Source organism: Girardinichthys multiradiatus, chromosome 4, assembly GCF_021462225.1.
Source record: "Girardinichthys multiradiatus isolate DD_20200921_A chromosome 4, DD_fGirMul_XY1, whole genome shotgun sequence".
In the NCBI taxonomy this organism is placed as follows: domain Eukaryota; kingdom Metazoa; phylum Chordata; class Actinopteri; order Cyprinodontiformes; family Goodeidae; genus Girardinichthys; species Girardinichthys multiradiatus.
Genome location: NC_061797.1, coordinates 34,407,243 through 34,419,235, shown reverse-complemented (window position 1 = coordinate 34,419,235; position 11,993 = coordinate 34,407,243).

The window sequence follows — 11,993 nt, the reverse complement described above, 5'->3', positions numbered from 1 at the left end:
TGGTTAGTAAAAATTCAGACCCTTTGGTGAGGATAATATGTCTAATCTAGTCTATAAAATGGCCAAATTCATTCCAGTACATGATCTAAAACAATCACTGATTGAGAGTGAATATTACTGTCTGCTTTTGACCCAGTCAATGTCCCACTGGTTACTGGTATGCATATAAATACATACAGCCTCACAGTAAAGCAAATCCCATCAGTTTTTTCCGCTAATGAAGATAAAGTGAGATATAAGTGTTTTCTCACCGTAGTTGATGCCAATTAAGTGCCTCATTTAATGCTAATTAGATACTAAACATCAATGTATGTTATATATTTTTTAAAGTTTTTCTTTCTTGTCATCCTATAAGTCAACAAGGGATAAGATTTGGTTTTTGTATGATCAACAGTGAGGTTTAAGGTAAATCTAAATACATACACGCACACGGTCTTAAAGAGCTGCCTACAAATTGGGCATAGGCTGTGACAATCAATCAAATTAGTCATTACTCAATAATGAGTGTTTGGGGATGTGGGTGGAAGATCTTTAATAGATTGCCAGCTTATTTTAGACTCTTCATTAACTTTGCCAAACACAGCACAAGGTAGATTTAGTTTTTAACGCATACGTTATAACCTTTTAGCTTTCAAAAGTCACAAACAAACCATCTGGAAAAGACTTCAGTGTCAGTTTTGAAGCATGTTCATTCTATCTGCTCATTTTCTGTGTTATTAATTAATGTCATGTTCAGCATATTGCAATAAAAGTATTGAATCATGACAATCAAAGAGAGAAAGACAAAATACAAGCACCAGTAGAAACTATATTGGGAGGAGAGAAAGAAAGACAATGTCCTATAACATTCGAATGTTCTTTCCTTTTTAAACTTTAGTTGTATTTGCTGGTGTGCAGAATAATTTTGGGCTATGCTTGTCTCCAGGGCAATGACCTCGGGGGCAAACAGATCCCCTTGGGGAACAGGTGTCAGGCAGGTGTGTTCAGTATGTGTGTGTGGTTGTGTGTGTGTGTGTGTGTGTGTGTCAGTGAGTAATGGCGCTATCAACTGGCCTACACGATCCATCATGCATGTCCGTGCCCCAGCACCTTTAAGGCCACAACACAAATGCACAGACTCACATTTAAATTAGCCCATCTGCACATACAGTTGAATACACACATAAATATACGTCCACCAGGCACAGAAACATTTAACAAACCAATCAGAAGTTGCAGCTTTCCGTTTCCATCTTCCCTTTACGGACAAAGACGCGCGCGAACAGGGTACAAAATGCTGAACTCATTCTGTCACAGCTGTGCTGTTACATAAGAGACAAAGTTGAATAAATCTTTAAAGACTATTTTGTTGGTTTGATGGTTTTCAATGCCTTACTGTAACCCACAGGAAAAGTAATGTATTCCTGAGAAAATATGAAACCTTCAGAAGTTCAACAGACTTTACAAGAGCCTTTAACTAAACCTCTGATTAAATTAATGAGTTCTGCTTAATTGTTGCCATTGTCTAAGAAGTCTGTAAAGATATACAACTTCAACTTGAACCTCCACAACACATTATAAACTACTTTTTGCAGTTTTCTCTTTGTTCATTTATAATTTATATCTTTTACATTTTGTCCTTCTGCCTTTATCTTGCACATTCATCTGTTGCCCTTGTTGATGTTGCAGAAAGTCTCCTAAAGACTGAACTCATTGCTCTGTTATTATAGTCTTCAACAGGGGAGGATGGGGTTATAATTAACAAAACTATAAAAGTGAATTAATAAACATTAAAATGCAAAATAGCAGAAACGGAAAATAACCGGTGCTATCTATTAAAAAGAAGCAACTCCCTTGTTTTTTTAATTATAAATTAGCAGTTCATTAATGGGTTGAGTGTGTTTTAGCAGGAGTGTGCATGGGAGGTTACCTAGGGACTTTAATAGATCGTGGAGTCCAGTGTACACTAATACCAGAGTCAAGAGAAAAATTTACTTTGAAATACAGCGTGTACCTTATTTTCACACCAACTACTTACTGAAGCAATGGTATTAATTTTTTATTTAAATAACGGGTCTCAGAAAACCATACTCTTCCATGCACACTCTTTGGTTATGGGAAAACAAATGTTCAGTCTGGATGTCTGTGTGGATATGGGATTGTATCTCCCACATAATATTAGTCTATCCCCCTGTCTTGGAGTGTGTTCACAAATCTTAAATTTTTATTTTGTTTATAAAACTAGATTCAATCTTTCATTTCAGCCTGAATCTGAAAAAATTGGCATGCATTTGTATTCATCCTACTGACTCCCACTATGTAGAACCACATTTTGTCTTTTGGAGTTTTCCCCTCTAACAGCTCAGTTAGACTGGACGAAGAGAGTCTATAAGCATCAACTCTCAAGTCAGTCTTGTAACAGATGATCAACTGGATTAATGTTTTCAGACTGTGCCATTCTATCACTTTAAACTAAACCACTCCTTTCCACCTGAAGGTGAGTGTCTGCCCACATTTCAACTCTTTTGAAATCTCTAACCATCCTTCTTCCTTTCAACTTTGGCCAACTTTCCTGTCCCCAACGCATGGCACTACAATTATCATGTTAAACAGTGGTGATTGTGTGCTTCTCATGATGTTCAGTGTTGAATTTCTTCCACATTTTACATTTTGTTTGTAGGTCAAAAACTTAAGTTATGGTCTCATCTTACCAGAGCACCTTCCTTGTCTGCTGTACCCCCTACTTAAATATAAATTGGCCTTTTTTGTTGCTTTCTTTTAACAATGTCTTCTTGCCCTGACTCCACAAAGTCCAGATTTGTGGTGTCTCAGACAAAGCTCAGACTAAATTCTCCAGTGGACAGATTCTCTGCAGCTCCTCCAGAGTTGTAATGGTCCTCCATGCTGTTTTTCTAATAACTTCTCTACTAGATTAAACAGTTCCTTGTGAGATGTTTAACACCACAATTATTTAGATTTTTGTTTGTAAAAAAAAAGAGTAAAAAATATGTATTAATTTCCTTCCACTTTATGATTATGTGCAACTATGTGTTTGTTTATCACATGAAATTTCAATAAAATACTTTCAAGTTTGTGGTTTGTTATTGAACAAAACTGGACCAGGCTAGATGGATATGAATGATTTGTCAGATCCTGGTTATCATCTGCCTGCTACTAACCCTTTTCCACCAGTAGGGACCGTTGGAGCTGAAGGATCAGGGTGGACAGGTGTGTCGCATCTTGTCATCAGCTGGAGGACTACAAGATAGTGGCAAGCTAGCACTTTGACACCTGAGTGTTTTGCCTCTTTGTGGTACTATTACCTGGCCATTTCCTTGTTTGAAAGAATCTTGAAGAAACTTTGTATCTTTGAAGAATTTTGATAACCTTGACTAATAGTTTGTATTTGTCTCAGGTTGCCCAAGTCCCGCTCCAAGTAAAAGAACCTCTGAAGAACTCATCTGACAATAACCTGGATCCTGATTGTTTCTTCCTTGCCGGCCGCTGGCCCTGGTGGTTCCTCCGCAGCTTCCAGGCGAACCCTGTCCACCCTCCTCCGTCCTGCCAAGACAATCTGAAGCTCCGGCGGTTCAGCGTAGCCACACCACCCCCCCCCCAGGATTGACAACCACTCTCCCTGGCGGGCCGACCTCCAACCAAACCGTAAGCCCCCTTACAAAGTAGTGTTCAAGGGTTGCATTTACAGTTTCTTACCTGCGTCCGTTCCTTTGCTGCCGGTCAGCAGATTTTGGTTTTCCAGCCCCAGGTCACCTGTAAATAAAGTTCCTGAAACGCTTCTCTGTCTTCCGTGTTTTCTGCATGTGGGTCAAGTCGGCCTTATCCAATATGACATGATTCTTTTAAAAAAGGTATCAGATTATTGTGAAATTTCGTGTTTTGAGTTGAATTAGAGTATAACTGAAAAGTCAAGCACCTTAAACCACTGAGACATCAGGCTGCCCTAAAAAAGCTATATTTAACAGTAGATTTTCATCCGGTCATCAAAGACCTACCCTTTTCCACCTATACCTCTCAGATGAATACACACACGTGGTCACACTATTGCACACATTTCTACACCTATACATACACAAATTAACACATATACAACCCAGCTCGATTTATAATAGTTGGCATGATCTCACGACCCCTCTCAGGGAGGAACTAAGAGAGTTCAAATCGTGGCCTAATTACACACCGCTCCGCTTCATTCCCTCCGCCTTGTGCTCTAAGAAAGTAGAGCGCACGGCTGCTGCACACACATAAGCACTAACACACACTCATGATCTGCTTTGAAAACAGACGACCCGTTTCAGACTGAGCTCTCTTGCTTCTATCACACATAGACATTGTCATTTTAAGTCTTTAACAAATATGGTCAGGTGTGTTTCTGTATACCATCTTGGGTCAACATATGTTTTAATTCAAATGAGGTCCAAACATGTTCTAGAATAATGATGTGGTAAAAACCCATGATCCCCTCCTCATCTGAACTTTGGCATCAGTTCCTGAAGTATTGTTTATGATGTAAAATTAGGCCTAAAAGTATTGAAAAGTTTTCAAATAACCAAGAAATTTGTTTCTGACAGGAAAAGATAATAAACATAAAAGAAGCATGGATTTAAAAAACAAATATTAGGTTTTATATACATAGTATTCAAAATGCATGTGGTAAATTATTTATACCCTTCTCAAAAATAAGTGTAAAATCCTTTATAGTCATTACAGCAATCAGGCCCTTTTTAAAACTGTTGACCAGCATTTTTCAGCTGGCATTTTTGTTGATGAGCTCCTTGTCTTTGAGATTGGAAGGCCTCCTTGCCATCAACCTCTTAAGCACCTTCCTCCACAAATTCTCTATCAGCTTTAAGTTGGGACTCTGGCTGGATCATTCAAAAACATTATTATTACTTACAGGTAAAATAAAAGATTAGTCTAAATCAAAATCTCCCAGGGATATGAATAATTTTAGGTTCAACAGTATTTTTGCATACCAGTGCATCAACAGTGTGCAAATCTAAATGTATGAGTGACTCATTTAGGGGCTGATGTATTAATAACAGAACAATAATGTGTTCACCACATGAATCCAGCCAACTGATACATAAACACATGCAAAGCTAATTTAAAAAAAAATTCTTCAACATTCTGCACAGGACTAAACCTCTTTTTCCATCTCAAAAACATGAACATTTTCTTAAAAATAGATAATTTATTGTTTTCAGAACAAGCTTTGTTAACTGTTCTGAACACACCTAAACTCACCATGACAGAAATCATTTAAAAGAAGAAAAGTCTGCAAGTGAAGGTTTTAACTGTCAAAATGAGGAATAAAAGGGCAGTATCTAGAGCTTTAAAACACTAAAGTCCTTTTAATATCAGCTTTTCAGTTATAAAGCCTTGGTTTAAAACACGCGTTTAAAGACTGGCAAACTGAAACTTGTAAAAATGTGCCTACAAAAGATCCATAATCATTCTCAGTCACAAAAACAGTTTACTCATATTCATAGACATAAAATGTAATGGGAGCAGAGCTGATGAAAGAGAACAGATTTCTTATGGATTGAAGTTATATGGTAACTTGTTTCTTTGTGGGATGATCCAATAATCCTCAATCTCTTTCCACATGTAACTTGTTTAAAATAATCACTGTAAAATAAAATACAAAAAAGTTAAAGAGAAAGATTACGGGAAACAGTTTGTGCTATTCAGGGTTGAAGGTTCAATTTGCAAGAGTTGGAAAAGCAGGTTTGAGCTGACCCAAAGGAGTAGGTGGCTTTGTTCTATTTTTGCTTTCTTCTGAGCACAGAGCAACAGGTTTTTCTCAGAGAGCTGACATAATACACAACACACTACCTCCACTATACATATGTGCATGAAGACAATTTTAACTTGTCCTTCAGAAGACGTAGCTTCCACTGTGACTGGCCGACTGGCGGAACCAGGAAAACAACAGATATTTCTTTTATCACAATTAAATTACCTCTAAAATTTGTTGATCTGTAGATGCAAGCAATAAAACAGAGAACATGCTTTACATGCACAAAGTAGTAGCCGAATAGTAGTTAAAAAACACACCTATGGAATCTGTGTGATATTTACTGCGAGCAGCAATAAGACGCAAGAGCAACGTTTCTCTCAGGGAAAGGCTGAAAGAACTGTGGAAGAATTTGCTTTAATGACTATTTATTAACTATAGAGTTAATGATAGCCCTAATCGCATGTGAAGTGCCTAAACAGACTCTTAGTGGAGATTATGATCTCACAAATGACTCTACGGCTGCCTGTGTTCATGTTTTTCATGCATGGACTTGAAGAGGGCCGAGTCTAATTTTACCAATCAGACAGTAAATGTTGTCAATGACTGCGTTCAACTGAAAAATAAATACGCTATTTAAATAAACTTGCCTTACCTTACCTTACCATATGGGTGACTCTGACTTTTTTGAGCAATTTGTACTGAACCATTGTGTTATTTACACAACAAAATTAATGTAAGAACAGCTCATCCTGATGCTCTCTTCAGGAGTGAAAAAATGATGTAACATGCGATTTATTTTTTTAAGGGGCAAGCTATTAATGTTTTAAGAGTTGCAATATTTTTCCTTCTAGGCGATGGTTTAGTGTCTGCTCTTCATGTGTGTGGTATGGTTCAGCAGTCGTGCACATGCAGGCGTTCTTTGCAATATTTGTAGTTACGGTTATTGATTATGTTTGCCTCGCCCCTTGCTTTAAACTTTACTTCTATGCCTTCTTTTCCCTTTAATCATAATAATATAAACTGGAGGATCATGCCTAAACCATCAAATGAACTGTTTAAAAAGTTTTTTGTTTTTCACCCTAGATTTTGTTGTCACTGGGGTCTGCAGTTGAGTTTGCAGCTACAGCAGAGATTTGCTGAAGAAGCTGCAGCTTGTCACTTCTAGATTTTCTCTGACACCATCATACAGATAGTGTAGCTGAAATAACAATATAAAACATGTCTTTTAATTTGTGATGATTTTATAAGCTGTTTTTTTTAATCTAAGAGTTTATTAAAGATGTACACCAATGTCATATTTCTTCAAAAGTGGCTAAAATTAAAAAACAGCTTTTTTATTTTAAACACCTTCTGAGGATGGAAGTATTAAGATATGTGGATGAGAGCTATGGAGAGCAGATGTGTTGGGAATTTGTCCATGTTAAATGCAATTTATGAGAGCAAAGATAACAGAAGATACTTAAACAGCTGTAAATAAGATTGCCAGGTGGCACTGCCTGTTTGATGGTATATGTTTATGCTTTATTTTAGACAAAATGTGATAAGTAAGAACCAATTTATGCTGGAGTTGTGAACTTAGTTCAGAATGTTTATTTTTTTATCCTGCAATGACAAGATTCCCTTTTGTCAAAATCGCCTCAGTGTGGCTTTTCAATCCATTTAACCATTCTTTTTTCCATGAATCCATGTAGCAGGAAATTCCCATTAATGAGTTTTTATGTTTGAGAATGTGTGTGTGCGTGTAATCTCCATTCCTGAAACAATGTTTTCCTGATTAATAAACCAAAACGTATATTCTCATTGTTTATCGAAAATAAAATGTGTTTATTTGGACATTTAAAAAAATCCTAAGTGATGTTAAATAACAATCAAAGTCTTTTCTGTCTAGTCTAGAGCTAAATCCAATTGAGAATCTGTAACAAGACTTGAAATATATTCACAGACGTTTCATTTTCCTCCTACTTAACAGTAGTGCATTTTTTGTACTTAGTTCAATCACATAAAATACCAATAAAACACACTGAAGTTTGCTTCTAATGTGACAAAACTTAAAACCATTCAATGGGTATGAATACTTCTGCAAGGTACTGTGGACCTAAAACACTTGAATACTATAGCACACATATGGCATATTGAAGTAGTGACAGTTTCCTAATTATTTGTGTTTGTCTAGTTAAGATTTCAGTGCTGAAAGAGATTTTAAGGACAGGGTATCGATACGTAAATGTGGTGGAGTCCTAAATGACCAGCCACTTGCTTAATGATGATTGCTGTAGGATCATTTCTTAACTCCCAAAAGCTTTGCGAGGCCTGCCAGTTTAGATTGACCAGCACCCACTGTTTGTGTACTGTAACTCAGATGAATTTTCAGTAACATTATTTAAAGGCGACACCAACTACCTATTATAACAGCTTCCGGAGATGATGTATACAACTAAACGGCTTTATATCATGCTGTGCCATCATTTGCCCTCCTGTCTATATCTCCCTCTTTGTCAAATGCTAGCTGTAATGGCAGTGCCAGGCAGGTGATGGTGATGCCAAGCCGGAATGACACGCTCACACGTACACAAACGTCTCCCTACAGACGCCCTTAATTAGACTCCATGCGGCCCCCACGGTCTCTGTGGCAGGCGAGACAAAGGGAGGCTCATACGTTTGGACGGACGGGCGTGTGTCCGCTTGCATCTGAGGGGCCTATCTTTAGCAGATGCTCATACCTCTCCCGTCTCTTTCTCTCTGTGCGGTGCAGCAGTGCTATCATTAAAGTGTCATTGAGAAGTGGCACCACTTAATTTTAGCTGCTCTCACTGGGGGCCCTGAAGGAGATGCTAGAGACTGAGAGGGAGAAAGGGGAGGAGAAATGGAGACAGAGAAGGGAGGTATTGAAAAGGGACAAAGATTAGATGTAAGGTATAGGAAGAGTCCAAACAAATTTGGAAAGGAGAGCTAACACATTAGAAGATGATAAGATTACCTCAAGTTGCGATAAGGTTAACTCAGCTTCTTTGTACAGGTGTTCACCCACTCTGAGATTTCTGATCAGGTTTTATTTGCAGCAAACAAACTCATTACACTGAAAACAAATTATAGATTTACTAATTCATTTCCTGTACGGCATCAAATAAGATTAAACCATTCCTCCAGCTGCTTCATAATAAATAGCCCTACTTGATTTAAAAGATTGATTTTGCAAAATATGGTCAGATGCAATATGTTTCTTTAAAAAAAACAAGGTAGGTGCATACTGTAGGTTTCTTAGACATTTTCCAAACAGCTGGTTGCCCTTAGATGACTTACAATAGAGACACACTTCAAGCTTCCTGCTGGCGTCAGGGTCGGTAATGAATCCATGTCTCAGGGTCGTCAGGTGAGAAGCGGCGCTTCCTTCTAGGAACTCAAAATAACTGAATGGAGTGTCTGAAAAAGAATGCAGACAGACAAACAAGAGTCGGCCACTGATAGTGTTATACCTGAACAGTGTTCGGGAGAAAAGAGACCATATGTTCTGCCATATATAGTGGAAAGACAAGTCAAAGACACTCTCAGTGAGGGTGTATGACTGGAAACACAGATGCATACCACGGTTCACACAGTCTTGCTGACTTTTCTCATTGATACAGTGACCTTAACCTTGGCATTCCCTCTCTTTCTCCCTCCTCACATTAATCTGTCTTCCTGATGTGTCAGTACAACGTTAACACGCTGTCGTTGTCTTCAGCAGCAGGTACACACTTGTTAATTCCTACCCTATCCCTCCACCCATATCTGCTATTTAGATTTTGTCTGGAAGGTTTCTGCCTTTTCAGAAGGCAGTTGCTAACACATACAGAACATTCCTTGGCAGTCTCTAAAAACTGTTACTTTCACTAGAGGGACTTTGTAAAACATTGTTTTTGGACAGTCCAATATTACCCACAGATTATTCACTTTATCGCCTCTCGAGCCTGCCATCACCTCCGTCCTTCTACCTCCAGCTACTGAAGGTCTTTTACACTATAGAAAAAGCTATTTCTGAGGGGTTCGACATAGTTGAAATGGCAACTAAAACCAAGAGCTCATGGATGTCTTTGATATTGCATAGCTTTAAAGGTAACCATAAAGTAGTTTATGTCCTTTGTCTTTGGTTTTTTTTTTTTCTGAAGATTACGTGGTCCCATCCCTCACCTTGCAGCACTGCACTACTTCTACCACCTTTACTGTCTCCTTGTTCACTGCCAAAGTGTTGTCATCGTCTCCCTGGACCACCTTCCTTATGTCTTCCTACCAAGTTTCACCCTTTGCTCCATATATTCATGCCTGGTTTACATCTCAGTGCTTTCTTTCTTTTTCACACCATGTCTACATGCTGTGTTCATGTCTTGTCTCATACCAGGGAATGTGTTTGATAGGGCAGGTCATTGCGCAGGTCTTATGAGTGCCTGTCTGTAGCTGGCTGGTAGAGATTGGACTGCTTTTGGTGTTTGTGCCCCTAGTAACATTGTTTTCTCTCTGCATGGTATCTGCCACATCGCTTTTTTTCTTAAACTTTGATGAGTCCTGCTTGCATGTTGACTTTCAATACGGGGACTACTTTTTGTTTTGGAGTTACTTTCTTTTTTGTTGCCACATTTAGGTGCATCTCAATTAATTACAATATCATCAATCAGTTCATTTATTTCAGTAATTCAATTTAAAAAGTGAAATTCATAAACAGTTTAGATTTGCTACAGAAAGAGTAATATTTTTCAAGTATTTATTTCTATTAATTTGATTATTACGACTTGTAACAAATTAAAAACCAAAATTCAATTTCTCAAAAATTTGAATGTCAAGGAAAGATTAGAGAAATATGAAGTTATGGCCTAAACAATCATCTACAGGGGTTGGACAATGAAACTGAAACACCTGTCATTTTAGTGTGGGAGGTTTCAAGGCTAAAGTGGACCAGCCTGGTAGCCAGTCTTCATTGATTGCACATTGCACCAATAAGAGCAGAGTGTGAAGGTTCAATTAGCAGGGTAAGAGCGCAGTTTTGCTCAAAATATTGAAATGCACACAACATTATGGGTGACATACCAGAGTTCAAAAGAGGACAAATTGTTGGTGCACTTCTTGCTGGTGCATCTGTGACCAAGACAGCAAGTCTTTGTGATGTATCAAGAGCCACGGTATCCAGGGTAATGTCAGCATACCACCAAGAAGAACGAACCACATCCAACAGGATTAACTGTGGATGCAAGAGGAAGCTGTCTGAAAGGGATGTTCGGGTGCTAACCCGGATTGTATCCAAAAAACATAAAACCACGGCTGCCCAAATCACGGCAGAATTAAATGTGCACCTCAACTCTCCTGTTTCCACCAGAACTGTCCGTCGGGAGCTCCACAGGGTCAATATACATGGCCGGGCTGCTATAGCCAAACCTTTGGTCACTCATGCCAATACTAAACATCGGTTTCAATGGTGCAAAGAGCGCAAAGCTTGGGCTGTGGACAATGTGAAACATGTATTGTTCTCTGATGAGTCCACCTTTACTGTTTTCCCCACATCCGGGAGAGTTACGGTGTGGAGAAGCCCCAAAGAAGCGTACCACCCAGACTGTTGCATGCCCTGAGTGAAGCATGGGGGTGGATCAGTGATGGTTTGGGCTGCCATATCATGGCATTCCCTTGGCCCAATACTTGTGCTAGATGGGCGCGTCACTGCCAAGAATTACCGAACCATTCTTGAGGACCATGTGCATCCAATGGTTCAAACATTGTATCCTGAAGGCGGTGCCGGGTATCAGGATGACAATGCACCAATACACACAGCAAGACTGGTGAAAGATTGGTTTGATGAGCATGAAAATGAAGTTGAACATCTCCCATGGCCTGCACAGTCACCAGATCTAAATATTATTCAGCCACTTTGGGGTGTTTTGGAGGATCGAGTCAGGAAATGTTTCCTCCACCAGTATCACATAGCGACATGGCCACTATCCTGCAAGAAGAATGGCTTACAATCCCTCTGACCACTGTGCAGGACTTGTATATGTCATTCCCAAGACGAATTGACGCTGTATTGGCCGCAAAAGGAGGCCCTACACCATACTAATAAATTATTGTGGTCTAAAACCAGGTGTTTCAGTTTCATTGTCCAACCCCTGTATATCTGCTGACTTGACAGCTGTACAACAGACACTGACAACCCTCACAAGAACGGTAAGCCACGGAAACTCATTGCTAAAGATTAAGATTTTTCAGACTGTTTGTATCCAGAAAGTTAAGTGGA